We start from the raw sequence: 15781 nt of genomic DNA, 5'->3' as shown, positions 1-15781 counted from the left end.
TCAATTAAAAATAAAAAGGTTGGGAAGTGTTTAGCTGTTCATTAAGTGATTTTTTTTTTCTCTGTTTCATTGCCTTAATATATTTACCTATGCCCACAATGTCTGTAATGTCTTATAAACATTAAATTTCATGAATCATTTCTACATGGATAACAACAATGAAGGAACAAAAATGACCCATGCAATAGTGAGGAGTAATTGAGTAATTGACCTGTACAATAAATTTCTAGAAGTCAGCAGGGTCTGACAGACTGTGCATGAGTCAGCATGGCAATGCTGTTTTCATAGAAGCTGGTATATAATTTGTGTGACTCCATGTTCCGGTTTGCCCAGGACAGCTCTAGTTTACATCTGTCATCCTGGCGTCTTGTCTAGTTTCATATTTGCCCAAACAAAAGGGTCCTGTAGATTCCTTTGAGGTTCAGGATGTAGTCCTACTCATCTTTCTTTCTTCTTCTTCTTCTTTTTTTTAAAAGCAATTAATTTTGTAGTTGTTGTTGAGAATATACGCAGCAATACACATACCAAGTTTCCACAGTATCACATTCTTTGAGTTGTGCAACCATTCTAACCCTTCTTTTCTGAGTTGTTCCCTCTCCATTAACATAAACTGACTGGCCCTAAGGTTCCTAATGAATTCTTTGAGTTGCTATTGTCAATTTGATCCCATAGAGATAGAACCTAAAAAAGCATGCTGCTCAAGGCAGACATTCTAGCTAACCTAAACTATTGTTTGGTTTTAAATCTTGCTCATCTTATATCCAAACCCAGGCACTTACCACAGGGCCTCAGACTTGATGCATGCTGACAAAATGTTTGCTAAATAAACAAAGATATGGGCTAGGCATTTTCTATTTACTACCCAACAAACATTTCTTGAGCTTTTACCATGTGGTGTGCTCTCTAGTGAGTTCCAGGGATAGGAAGACATGGAAGCCCTTGTCTCTTCCCATGAGGATTTAGAGACTTGTAGAGGCACACAACTGGACCAATGAGCAGCATCACAATAAATGGAGAGAAGATTGAGGTTGTCAAAGAATTCACGTTGCTTGGTTCTACAATCGATGCCAATGGAAGCAGCAGTCAGGACATTAGACGACGTGTAGCATTGGGAAAGTCAACTGCGAAGGAACTGTTTCAAGTGCTGAGGAGCAAGGATATCTCCTTGAGGACTAAGGTGCGCCTGACACAAGCCATGATATTTCCAATCGCCTCATATGCATGTGAGAGCTGGACAATGAATAAGGAAGACCGAAGAAGAGTTGATGCTTTTGAGTTGTGGTGCTGGCGGAGAATGCTGAAAGTACCATGGACTGCTAAAAGAACTAACAGATCTGTCCTGGAGGAAGTGCAGCCAGAATGCTCCTTGGAAGCAAGAATGGCCAGACTTCGTCTCACCTATTTTGGTCATGTTGTAAGAAGGGACCATTCCCTGGAGAAGGATGTCATGCTTGGTAGGGTGGAGGGTCAACGAAAGAGGGGGAGGCCTTCAACGAGATGGATTGATACAGTGGCTGCGATGATGGGCTCAAGTATAGCAGGGATTGTGGGGCTGGCGCGGGATCGGGCAGTGTTTCGTTCTGCTGTGCATGGGGTCGCTATGAGTCAGAAACGACTCAATGGCACTTAACAACAACAACAACAGAGGCAGTCTGACAATTTCATTAATATCATATGCAAGTAAAATTTTGCTGAAGATAATTCAAAAGTGGTTGCAGCGGTATATTGACAGGGAGCTTCCAGAAATGCAAGATGGATTCAGAAGAGGGTGTGGAACAAGGGATATCATTGCTGAGTCAGACAGATGTTGGCTGAAAGCAAAGAATACCAGAAAGATGTTTACTTGTGTTTTATTGACTATGCAAAAGCATTTGATTGTGTGGATCACAGCAAATTATAGATAACATTGAGAAGAATGGGAGTTCCAGAACACTTAATTGTGCCCATGAGGAACCTGTACATAAACCAGGAAGCTGTTGGAAGCTGTTGTTTGAACAAAACAAGGGGATACTGCACGGCTTAAAATCAGGAAGAGAGTGCACCAGGGTTATATCCTTTCACCATACTTATTCAATCTGTATGCTGAACAAATAATCTGAGAAGGTGGACTGTATGAAGAAGAACATGGCACCAAGATTGGAGGAAGATACAGTAATAACCTGAAGACAACACAACCTTGCTTGTGGAAAGTGAAGATGACTTGAAGCATTTACTGATAAAGATTAAAAGTGCCATTCTATGGTACGGATTATATCTCAACATAAAGAAAACAAAAATCCTCACAACTGGACCAGTAAGCAGCATCATGATAAATGGAGAAAAGATTGAAGTTGTCAAAGATCTCACATTACTTTGTTCCACAATCAACACCAATGGAAGCAGCAGTCAAGATATTGTATTGCACTGGGCAAATCTGCTGCAAATCCTCTTTAAAATTCTGAAGAGCAAAGATGTCTCTTTGAAGACTAAGGTGCACCTAATATAAGCAATGGTATTTTCAATCACCTCATATGCATGGGAAAGCTGGACAAGGAATAAGGAAGACTGAAGAAGAGTTGATGCTTTTGAGTTGTGGTGTTGGCAAAGAATGCTGAAAGTACCATGGATTACCAGAAGCATGGACACATCTGTCCTGGAAGAAGTGCAGCAGCCCGAATGCTCCTTGGAAGGGAGAATGGCCAGGCTTCGTCTCACCTATTTCAGTTATGTTGTCAGAAGGGACTATTCCCTGGAGAAGGATATCATGCTTGGTAAGCTGGAGTGTCAGCGAAAAAGGGGAAGACCCTCAGATGGATTGGCACAGTGGCTGCAGTAATGTGCTCAGGTATAGCAAGGATCATGAGGCTGGCACAGGACTGGGTAGTGTTTTGTTCTGTTGTACAATAGGGTCACTATGAATTGGAGCTGGCTTGATGGGCACCTAATAACTAGAGGCAATCTACATCCGTAGTGATACCGCCTTGGAAACCCAAGGAGGGGTTGCTGTGAGTCAGATGCGCAACTCATCGGTGGTGAGCTTCTTTTTTTTTTTCTTCTTCTTTTTTTAACAGCAAGAGGCAGACAGGTGAAAGGTTAATCCAATAAAATAATGGGAGTGTTAAACAAGCACACAGAAACCTCTGTGTGTGTGTGTGTGTTGGGGGTACTTCTCTGAAAAGGAAAAGCTGAGTTTAATAGGAACAGCTGAGCTGAATCATAAGAGATGAAGTTATTATACAAAGAAGACTATTCAGGTAATGAGTGGGTGCAAGAGATGAAGTAAGGAAAATTGTGGGATGTCCAGGGAACTTGAAGGAATATGGCATCACTGTAATACAGGATCTGTGGGATGCAGTGGAGGAAGGGGTGGTTTCAAGAGAGATGTGGATCGAATTAAGAAACTCTGTATGGCAAGGTGGCAAAATCCATTTCTAGTCGCCCCTTTCCCTTGCCTCCCTCTACTATAAAGGCCAGAAAGCTAAAATGTTCTACCTCCCAAATATCCTTCGCACTTAGAGGGGCTATGTGATAAGAGTTTTATTTGAGAGATTCGCATGTATAAGATGGTGAGAGTTATGGAAAAAGGGAAGTAAATTTACTTGGAAATACATAAAAGGAATAAGATACATTAATGGATGCATAGAGTGGTGGTAGATGGATAAGTGAAAGATTTATGAGTCTAGTAAAATGTTAATGGTATTCTATGGGATACTGTTTGGCAATATAAAAGAATGAAGTCCTGACATATGCTACAAAATGGACGAACCTTGAAAACATTATGTGAAACAAGCCAGACACAAAAGACCACATATTGTATTATTATGTTTGTATGAAATTTCGAGGAGAGGCAAACAAATCTATAGAGACAGAAAACAGGTCAGTGATTGCCAAGGGTTGCAAGAGGTGGAATGAGGAGTGATTGCTAAAACGTACTTTTGAGGTGATGAAATAGTCTAAAATTAGATTGTGGTGAGGTTTGTACAACTCTAGGAATATATTAAAAACTATTTTATTGCACACTTTAAATGGGCAATTATATGTGATTTAAACTACATCTCAATAAAATTAATAGTAAATTCTAGGTAACGGGTACACAGAAGCTTGCTGTGAAATTCTTTCAATTTTACTCTAAGTGTGAAATTTTTAATAATAGAATGTTGAGTTAAAAATGGGGCAAAAGGGGTAATAATCCCAGATGTTACCAGATTGGCTGCTTTGGGCCAAAACCAAACCTGCTGCCATCGAGCTGATTCTGATTCAGAGTGACTTTTTTAAAATTTTCTATTGTGCTTTGGGTGAAAGTTTACAGGAGAAATTCATTTTCAATACAGTAGTTCATACACACTTTGTTTCATGACATTGTGATTCTCCACAAAGTAATGGCTCTACTTCCCCCTGTATTTACCTCTTCCCTGTGTCCTTCCTTCCTATCCATTCCTGCCCTCTGTCTCCCTGTGCAAATACTGTCCTTGTGTTCTTCCATGAGTGATTGTTCTAAGGAGTATATCTGTCTGACATAATGTTCACTCTACATGCCTGTCTGTTGTTTGGCTGGAAGCCAAAGGAATGAGTTCAATTCCAGACCTGAAGGGTAACTAGGGGCCATAGTCTAAGGGGTCTCACCAGGCTTTATTAGACCAGTAAACTTGGTCTTTGTCATGATTTTGAGTTTTGTTTCACATTGTTCTCCCACTCTATCCAGGATCTCCTGTACTGATAGCTTTCTGAGTCGTTGACAGTGGTACCCAGGTACCAACTAGTTCTTCTGGGCTCATGGTCATATAGGTTGAGGTTGCATGGTCCACTAGTCTCTTGGACTAATGTGTCTTTGATTTTCTTCATTCTCCTTTGCTTCTGACGAAGAGAGACCAATTGCTGTATGTCAGATAGCTGCTTGCAAGCTTTTAAGACCCCAGTCACTACTCCCAAAGTAGGATGGAGAACAATGTTTTTGTGTAGTATGTTATGTCAATTGAGCTTGATGTTCTCTGTGACCATGGTCCTGAGCCCACAGGTCCAAATACTTGCCCCCTCAGGGTGTTTGGTTGTGGTCAAGGAGTTACCCTACCTTTGCTCCTTGTTAGCTCTATTATATATATGGACATTCTTACAACCCATATGAATACATATGTAGAAATATCATTTGCCAACTTTATATAGGACCATAGATACATTGCCTTTTGCCTAGACATACATGATCATTCAGCTTGTCTATCCATCTATTCACCTGCAGATTAATGTTTGTTATTATGATAACACAGCATTGTATATGTAAAAGGGTTTATCTTTGTTGTCTGTACCTCTTGTGCACTTCCCTGTGTCTTCCTTTTCCTTAGTGTTATTGTGTTGGTCATCAGAGTGACCCTTTAAGACAATAGGGTTTCCAAGGCTATAAATCTTTATGAAAGCAGACTACCTCATTTTCTCCTGTGGAGTGGCTGGTGGGTTAAAACTGCCAACCTTCTGCCAACCAGCCGAATGCTTTAACCACTACACCACCAGAGCTCCTTTGGTTCATTGGGCACAAGGGTCACAAAGAGGAGCCACAGGACAAAGAAGGGGAATCAATTTGCCCAACTTCCTCCTATTTCCCATTTCCATTGGTCAAGGAGCTAAGTTGTCTGTATTTCCAGCTATGTCATCCAGACCCATGGCAGCTGCCCAGGAAAGCACATCCCACAATCCTTGGTGTATGGTGTTTCATTTATTCCAAAACTGGAGGGCAACCAAGGCTGAACTGGACAACACTACTGAAGAGCAAGAAAGGAGTCAGTTGAGGGAATGTAGGGAAGATACGTGAAGTTTGTGGCCCAATACATCAACATTTCTCAATGATGTACTTTGGTTTGGGCTTTTTTTTCATCATAGGGCTGACTACTGGCTGGCCCCTTGACTCAGAAGCCAGTGGCAATCAGCCTTGGAAAATGTTCTTATATTATTTCTTTCAGGCATTGTTTTCTTTCCATTTTCTCTCTTCTTTCTTTTTGGAAATCTTGAACTTTCTTTTTGGAAATCTTGTTTCTTACCTTTCCTTTCCATTTTCTGTCTCTTTATTTTTATTTCTTTTTCCTAGGAGACATCCTCTATTTTTTTCCTCCAACTCTTATATCGGTGTCTTTCCAATGAGCAAATTTCACAGGTGAGCGACAACAAGAACTAAGATCACTAATCAGCATGCTGGATAAATATATATATAATGGAAAATTTCAAACATATATAAAAGAAGAGAGACTAGAATATAAACTCATATCCAGCTCCAACTATGATCTTTCTATGGCCAATCTTATTTATATCTGCATCCCAGATTATCCTAGATAGCATATCATTTGTATTCCATTATGTATTTCTAAAATACAAAAACCAAAAACAAAAACCAAACTCACTGTCGTTGAGTCAGAGCTGACTCATAGCAACCCCTCCTTGGGTTTCTGAGGTGGTATAAGACAGTTAAAAAAAAATAAAAAAGCAACCACAGTATCATTATCTTGCTTAAAAATTATAGCACCTGGACTTGTTCACATTTTCTCAATTGCCTTATAAAGTTTTAAACAGCATGTTTCTTTAAGTTGAGATCCAAATAAAGTCCATAGTCCATACCATGTGACTGATATGTCTCTTAAACCTCTTTTAATATATAGGTGTCTCCTCCATCTGTCTTCCTCTACCTTAACCCAGTTAGTTTTTGTTGAAAAATTGTGGCCAAACCATAGTTTCCCATAGTCTGCATTTTGTTGACTCCCTCCTTGTGGTATCATTTAACACGTTCTTCTGTTCTTAGGGGAGCTCTGGTGGCGTAGTGCCTAAGGCATTTGGCTGCTAACCAGAAGGCTGTCAGTTCAAATCCACCAGCCACTCCTCAATTCACCAGCCACTCTTCAATTCACCAGCCACTCCTTGGAAGGAAGGTTGCACAATCTACTTCCATAGTGATACCATTTCAGAAACCCAAGGAGGGTTCGCTATGAGTTGGATCTGACTCGATGGCAGTGAGTTTGGTTTTTGGTTGGTTCTATTCTTTCCAGTTAATTGATAGCTAGACCAGTTGACCCTTGCTACTGAACTTCTCATTTCTGCAAATATGATTTTTATCAATATGTAATTAATATGCAATAATGTGTACAGGTCTTAGATATTCAATTTAATAAATTTTGCAGATTGAATATACACATGTAAAAACCACTCAAACAATGTGGTTTTTTATAAGGCATTTTTACTGACCTAGAAAATTTCATAGTCCCCTTTTTGGTCAATTCTCCTTTCTGCTGCCCAGGCAACTGCTTTCTGATTTGTAACACTGTAGATTAGTTTTGTTTGCCTTGGATTTCCTCTAAACAGAATTTTATGTATGTGTTCTTTTGTGTTGCTGTTATTGTTGTTTATTTGTTTAACATAATTTTTTGAGACTTATCCATATTGCTCTGCATATATATATATTTACACAGTTTATTTCCACATGTCTCCTTGTTCTCCATTTTTTAAAAATATTGCATCTCTTCTTGCTTCATAGGTTTGATATTGTCTCTTAAATCCCAGAGGATATTAATTATAAAACCAAACCAGTTGCCATCGTATCAATTGCGACTCATTGTGACTCCACCCCACCTGTGTCAGTAGAACTGGGTCCACAGAGTTTTCAATAGTTGTGGTCTTTCACCTCTGGGTGAATTTGAACTGCCAACCTTTCAGTTAGTAATCAAACACTTAACTGTTTATACTGCCCAGGGACAAGTTTTTAAAAATGTTCTCTTCATGTCTGCCTTCACCATTATGATCTTTTAAGATCTATTGAGGTGAGACCAAACTGACTGGAGGAACTTGAAAGATTAGATAGGAACCTTAGGGGGGGAGTGAGTGTATGTTCATGGAAAAGGAACCACTGAGAAAAGGAGGGTGAGAATGGTTGCACAACTTAAAGAATGTTATCAGTGTCACTTAAAAGTCCAAGTAGAGACTCGATGTATGTTTTTGCCGTATATATTCAACAATAACAACAAAATAACTTAAAAAAAAATTGTTCTCTTCACTTTCTACATTGTTCCCATTTTCTCTGTTTCTTTCTTCTGTCTGTTTTGGTACTATCTTTAATTTTGGAGGGTTTCCTCAAATAACAAATGACCGTTGATTGTTTATATTTGAGAGCAAAGCACCAAAAAGCTGACTAGAAGCTATGTGGGAGTCTATCTTGTCAACTGATGAATGTTAGGGTGAACCTGCTGAGCTTGGAGGACGATCCTCCCATAGCCTAGCTGAGATGTATCAGCCTGCCTACCCACGTTCTGGGAGCTGAGGTGAGGAAAGGCTGGGGGCCTCTCTATTCAGTGTGTAATCTTTCATTGAGTCTCCCACCTCCTCCCACAGCTTTCAGTTGGGATTTGTGTTTCTGGGTCCAGATTCTCTCTGGTTCAACCTCTTCTGCTGGGGTGAGGTTAAGACAGTGATGATTGATAAGGTCTACTCATCAACCTTTACTATGAGCTTACTGTGTCTGCGGTGTCTTTCCAATGAGCAAATTTCACAGGTGAGCGACAACAAGAACTAAGATCACTAATCAGCATGCTGGATAAACATCAATTGCTCAGGTGTAGCATGAAAGGGGACTAAGGATTGTGACACATATGCTATAAGAAAAACTAAAAATAATAATGGGCAATATTTATTGATTGCTCACTATATGCTAGCTATTTTCTCAAGTGCTTTATGTAAAATTCTCATTCAATTTCCAAAATAATCCTGAGACAGCTGTTGTTTTGTCCCCATTTTACAGATCAGAAAAGTGGACCACAGAGAGGTTAAATCTTGCCTAAGGTCATCTACCCAGGATTTACACACAGACCTGCCCTTTTAACAACTACATGTTACTGCCTCTATGGAAGTAAGTGAAGCAGCTTTTTTCTTATCCCTTCAAGTTCCTTTCAGGATTTCTTTTCTCTCCACAAAGTCCCCTCCTTCCCTCTCCCTACCTGCCACATACTGATTTCTTGGTCCTGATCCATTTGCTCAAAATGCTTCCCTCCCTCCTTTCCTAATAGGTCCCCTTTGTTTGTCTGAAATCCCTGTTCATCAGACTGGCTGGGCTACTCCACACCCAGAGGCTGATGGGAGATGAGAAGGCAGTCCTGACCTGTGCTTAAGGACCACCCTGCTCTTTCCCCAAGGAAATAAACAAAGAATTGTCACACCATCTTTATAGAACTTTAGGCCCCTAGTCGTAGAAAGTGTATGAGACAGCACACAGAGTAGCCTTAGAATCATTCCAAATAATTTTCAGGACTAAATTGACCTGTTGACCCTACAAACAGAAAATGCCAGTAATAGAATTTTGAAGGGCACCACCTCCTTGAAGAGTGGAGATATTTCACTGAGGAGAAGAAGGGAACTAGAGGCTCAGGCCAGAGTCTAAGCACCCACATTCCATTGCAGCCTCCAGCTGAAAAAATTAATTGCCTGCCCTTTATGCCATTTGTCTTCTGCATGTGAACTGCCTCCTCAGAGTGGAGTGGGAGGAGAGAACGCTCCAAGCAGCATGGGGCAGGGTCCAGCCACGCTGACCTCTCACAGCTCTAGCTCCATTTAACTCCTGCAGTTACCAAGAGCCTGGGGCATCTATCTCTGAGGCATCAAACAAGTCTTTTTCAATCTCCCGGGACTGGAACTGCAATGGCCAGGATCATCCATCCAAGTGTCAGTGGTAACAGAACTCTTAGTGCAGTGGTGTATGTGTGTGCCCCTTTCCCACCCCCACCCCCCTTGTTTTGTTTTTGGTTTTATAGTGCCCTTTGGCAGACCCACATAGTCAGTACCTGGTCAGACAAAGCAAAGGATGCCCAGCATTGAACCCCATCAAGCATCAGATCCTGTATTAGGAAGACAGGGCAGCGTCCACACCCTTCCCTCTCCCCAGCGCAGCAGAGAAGCAAATGGTCCATCTACCACAGTCATGGCCCTAGGATTGCTTAGCCTCATCAGGGTCATCTATCACCTACAGGTGTTCAGGCTTTGAGGAAGGTGGGCACCCTGCGGACGGATTAAGATCAGAGCCAGCCTGTCAAACCTGCGCAGACGTCCCTGTATTTATTATTCTCACTATTGGATGCTTGTTTTCACGGAGTCTGTAGTTGTTGTCTCCCATCGCTGGGCTCTGGGAACCTTAGTGATAAGGCCCAGGCTGGATGAGCTCTGTACTCTGCGCAGTCCCATTGAGGCTCTGCACAGTGAGGAGGACAAGGAGCGACCTTTCAATGGATCTGAGTAAGCACACAACTGACATGTTAATTAGTTTTACGTGTCTATGAAAATGTGTGCGCTTCAAGGTCAAACCCTCCAGACACCCGTAAACCTCCAGCTCCTACTAAGCCTGAAAAGTTGGCAATTTAAAATTCCATCATTAAATGAAATGCCCGTTTCACGTCTCCTGTGTGGAGTGGCGTTGCCAGGTTGGATCTGGTGACCGGGAGGGAAGAAAGCAGCAGAAGAGGAAGCGCTCTGCGTTCCCCGGCGGCGGCGGCCGAGTAAACTGGCAAGCGGAGCCAGAAACCGCCCGCGGATGCCTCTTTCCCCACAGCTCATCACAAACGAGATCCAGTTGACAGCACAATCCAAACAGAAGAGGGAATCAGAATGTACATCTTTTGTTTGCCGTGGCAGGAGAACTGTTGAGCAGGGGGAAAAAACAAGCTGAGCTTAGCGCTATCAGCTGTTTCCTGGGGCTCACTCCTTCCTTCCTCCGAGGGGGGCCTGGCCGCTTTGTTCTCGTTCCCAGCTGCTCCTCTGCGCCTTTAAGCGGTGGCCTTTGCAGACCTCGGAGGAATGCAGCCCTCATACCCCAGGGGACTTAGCTCCGAGGCTCCGCCCTTGTGCTCTGCCCCGCTGTAGCCGGGGCCTGCATTTCGCTCCTCGCCTGGCACCTGATCCTTTCCTGCCAGCCACTTCCTGGGCGGGGAGGAGAGTCTCAACGGAGACTGGCCTCTTGCTCAACCTGACATCCCTGGGAGGAGACATGACTCAGAGATCCCCCACAGGGGCTCAAAAAGAAGGGTTCCTGCAATAATTCCATCTCCAGCTATACAGTTTGGGGCGCAGTGCTCCGACACTGGCGCCAGTTGGCTGCGGTCCAACCCTCCGGATTATGAGCTGATGACCCCTGTCGTTACTCAACCTCCCGGAGCCTCATAGCTCTTACCTCATAGACCTATAGTGAGGATGGAAGCAATAAAACTGATTGAGTGCTTCCCAAATTCCTGGCACAGAGCAGGTCCGCAATAGGTGTTAGTGGCTATTATCATCATCAGAGGCATATGCAAGGCATGGGAGCTATGGCGCATGCCCTGGGCACCACTTGAAGGGGGGAGCCACTGAGCAGTTTCTATTCACTCACTATGGCCCAAGATCTTTTTCAAGAGCGGTATACACAGAGATGTAGGCAAGTGGAGGCAGAAGGGGACACTTGCGTCAGTGGCACAAGTCCAAGGTGGCAGCAGACAAGGCACAGAATGACATTCTGAGGCACCACAAATAGGAAAGGCGCCTGACTGGAGTAGCTGGCCAAAAGAGGGGAAGGCATTTCTGCTGATGCCTGGCCACTATGAATGTCTATTCATCTTGGAATTGAGGAGGGAGGTGCAATTTAGAAACTACCAGGGGAGCTCGTATCCTTGCTGGGCTCCTGGTCACCATGCTTGGGTCCTGCCTGTTTTGGGCAGGGTGGCCACAAAAAAAGAAAAACCCAGGAGCCTGTAAGACTCCATTCGGTTGAAGTGATTCTCCTCATCATCAGAGATCAATAGTTACGATTCTTTCAGGGAGGCGTGTTCTTGGTGGTTCATGTTCTATGAATCTATATCACAGTAGGCTAAAGCATATTTTCCATGGTGCCTCTAAGATGCTCAGAACAACAAATGAAACTCTATGTGGCTACACAGAAGCAAGGCAATTGGGTGTGCCTGCCAGGCGCTGCTGTGGGCAGAACCGCTCCCTCGCCCACTGCCCATCAGGCTGTGGTGCTGGGGTCCTGCCAACTTCCTGCGCCTCCCAGAGAACAAAGTACAGCTGCAAAGGTCACCCTGAGGAGCAACGGGTGATTGTGACTAAGGGTCTGGCACTAGGCTGCCTGTAGAATAATCATAGCAATCATTTCTTGAGTGCCTACCCTGTGACTGGCCCTCTGCTAGGTATTTATTTACCTTGTTTCTTAATCCGCTCATCACTCCTAGGAGGCAGTGGTATTAACCAGGCTCAGGGGAGAAGCCTGACTTGCCGGGGTCAGGCACAGGGCTGTGGCCAGCCTATGTGTAGTCTCTGTGCCAATTAGGAGAATATGGTCCAAATGGCATAGGGAGAGAAGACACCACCTACACACTGTCCACAGTAGCCAGAGTGAGCAGCAGAACCTTCCATCTCCTTATACTGAGTATCATCTTTCATCAGCTGCAAATGATCTGAATGGATGCTCTCAGCTTCTAACATATAACTAAACTAAATTAGATGATGTGACAACCTTTTGGTCCCTGGACCTCATCATCTTCCATGACAGTGCCCACCGCTTCACCCTGCAAGCCTGCTGGCTCTCTCTCTCTCTCTCTCTCTTCACTCCCACAACTCCACTGGATAACGGGCTGTCCCCTCCCAGTTCCCAGTTCTCTGCTTCACTCCTCTGCTTTTATGCTCATCCCAACTCCTCTTCCTGACAGTCCTTCCAAGGTTCATTTTGTCACTTTCCTGCCTAACAGCCTTCAATGGCTCCCAAGTACTTTTGGCAACAAATTCAAGTGCCCTTGTCTGACTCCTCTGGCCCCACAGGGCCTGACCTCTGCTGGATTCTCAAGTTGTATCCTTTTGCCACTCCTTCCACCCCATGAGTCCACACTCTAGGCAGCTGCAGAGCCACTCAGTTCTGTGATTGCAAACCCCCTCCCTTTCCAGGCCTTACCTAGGCCAGGGTTTCTCAGCCTCAGCATTATGGACATTGTGGGCTGGATCACTGGAGGAGTGACTATGCTGTGCATTGTGGGATGTTTAGCAGCATCCCTGGCCTCTGCCCACTAGATGCCAGTAGTACCTCCCCAGTCACAACAGCCAAAAATGTCTCCAGACATCATCAAATGTTCCCTTGGAGACAAAATCATTGTCCATTGAGAAACGACATAAGCTAATCCTTTTGCTTAGCCTACTCTTCTCCTTCTTCTTCACCTGCTTGGCTTCTACTTGCCTTTAAAGTCCCAACTTGGTCACCATTTTGTCCTGGGAGCCCTTCCCGACTCCCATGTTGGGCCAGATGCCCTTCCTGTGTACTGGACTCACATAAGCCTGATCACACCATTTTGTCAATGTCCATTTACTTGTTGGTCTCTTTCATCTCCTCGGGATTTTTAAAGGCGGGGATTTGTTTGCCTGGTTCTCTTTGTACTGAAGTCCTAGTCTGTGTCTTTGACACAACTCCTCCCCATAAACCATCCGTGACACTTCTTTTCTCCCTCTCCCCATCTCCAAACCATCACTGAGCCTTCTTCCTTCTGAAATCTCTCCCAGGTCCATCTGTTGTGCTCTGTTTCCACCACTTCCTCTGCGGTGCAAACCATCCTCACTCACCTGGATTACAAGTGATCATGATCTCTCTGAATTCCTCTAATTTGTTCTCCTCATTGCAGCCATAGTAATCTTTTCAAAACAAAATTCTAAGCATGTCACCTCCTTGATTAAATCCTTTCAAAGGCTTTCCAGTGCTCTTAGGCAAAATCAAAAGTTTGGTTTGGCCTCTGTCCACTTCTCCAGCTTCATTTCAACCACATTTCCTCTTGCTTTGTGCCTTTCATTTCATTTCCTTTCATTTTCCCCAAAGCAACAGGTACTTTGCACTGGTTGTTCCCATCACCTGAAACGCTCCTCCCTACCTATGGTGAATACTGTGGTACTCTGCCCAGATCCCCTCTTAGCTCCTAGGCTTCTACCCTACACTGAAACCAGGGCTGGCTTCATGAGCATGTGACCAGTACAGTCACCCAGGGCCCATCTCTCAGAAGGGGTCCTAAGCTGAGGGGTTAATACTTTATGGTGAACATCTTGATATTCTTAATAGTTTATCTTTGACATTGTTCTTGGTTAGTGAGACAATGAAGCATGTATGGGAGTGGGAGGCTGGAGGTGCTCAGAACCTCTGCTCATACACTGGTCCCACCTCTTGCCACCTGCTTGCCTCCCCAGGACAAGATGGGTTCTGTGTGTTTCTCTGCCTCCACCCAGCCCGCTACTGTTGTGCTCTCTGCATGTCCAATCACAAGGCAGCCATACACTCCACGCCTCCATCCCTATATCTCCGTGCCTGAGGAAGTACAGCATTAAACAGCAATAAATTAAAAACAACAACAACAAAAAAGATGAGTCTAGAAGGAGACCATGGAAGAAAGGAGAGAAAGCTTTTTTCCTGACATTTGATCAAGAAGCCCCACAAATTACATAGCCAGCCAAAGTTAGGACCATTGACTGATTTTGGTCAACAGCTGCACCCCTCCTGGGAATGGCTTCCTGTAGCAGGTATAAGCTTGCCCAAACTTATAGCCTCTTCCAACAGCTGCCAAATGACAAGAACTATCTCATGTGGGGATGCAAACCCTGGACCCTGCCTTAATTTATAACTACTCTGAAGGATCATCCCAAATCCAGAACTCCCTGAAGAAATGGCTGAGGTCTTAGTTCCCACCTAATTTAAGCCAATTCCTCCCTTTGCCCAATTCTGCTTTCTTCAAAGATGTATCTCATGAAGGCTCTCCCTAATAAACCTTCTGGAGGCTAATATCTGTCAAAATCTGTTTCCAGGGAACACAATTTAAGACAGCGTCCCAATGACTTTGCTGAATATATTCTTATCCATCATTTTGATACCAAGTACACTGTATTTTCCTTATGTTAACTTTCTAATCCTCATATATTAAGCCAAATACTCCTCTGAGAGTCCCACATATGACTTTTCATAGCATTTGCCATAATTGAAAATTTACATTCTTTTGAGTGGTTATTTTATTAAGTTCTATCTCCCTCACCAAGGAGCTCTGGTGGTATAGCCCTTAGCCAGACAGATGGTGGTTTAAATCCACCAGCCACTCTGCAGAAAGAAGACCAGGCAATCTGCTTCCGTTAAGATTTACTGCCTCAGAGGGGACATCAAGCTCAATCTGCATAACATACTACACAAAAACATTGTTCCACATCCTATTGGTGAGTAGCAACTGGGATCTTAAAAGCTCACAAGTAGCCATCTAGATGCAACAATGGGTCTCTCCTCATCCAGAGCAAAGAAAAATGAAGAAAACCAAAGATGCATGGAAACAAGTAGTCCAAGGGACTGGTACACCATGCAATCCTCAGCCTATATGACTATGAGACCAGAAGAATGTGTATGAAAATGTGTATGAACTGCTGTATGGAAAATGAATTTGCTCTGTAAACTTTCACCCAAATCATACACACACACACACACACACAAAAGTAAAAAGACAGGAAAGGAAGAAAAGACCAAAATGGATGTCAGAAGAGACTCTAGAAGTTGCTCTTGAATGGAGAATAGCTAAAGCAAATGGAAGAAATGACAAGATAAAAGAACTGAACGGAAGATTTCAAAGAGCGGCTTGAGAAGAAAAAGCCAATTATTATAATGAAATGTGCAAAGACCTGGAGCTCGAAAACCAAAAGGGAAAAACACATTCAGCATTCCTCAAGCTGAAAGAACTGAAGAAAAATTTCAAGCTTCGAGTTGCAATATTGAAAGATTCTATGGGCAAAATATTGAATGATGCAGGAAACATATAAAAAA

General features: G+C 43.4%; 1 protein-coding gene across 1 annotated transcript in view; it reads right to left on the bottom strand.

Annotated features, from left to right (window-relative positions):
* GRK7 (G protein-coupled receptor kinase 7) overlaps positions 1-15781 on the bottom strand; it is a 44926-nt gene that overhangs the window by 10695 nt on the left and 18450 nt on the right. The gene's annotated exons all lie outside the window — the stretch shown is intronic.

Source organism: Orycteropus afer, unplaced genomic scaffold (genome assembly GCF_000298275.1).
Source record: "Orycteropus afer afer isolate SDZICR_OR568_19922 unplaced genomic scaffold, OryAfe1.0 scaffold00188, whole genome shotgun sequence".
In the NCBI taxonomy this organism is placed as follows: Eukaryota; Metazoa; Chordata; class Mammalia; order Tubulidentata; family Orycteropodidae; genus Orycteropus; species Orycteropus afer.
This window is presented reverse-complemented; position numbering and strand designations above follow the sequence as displayed.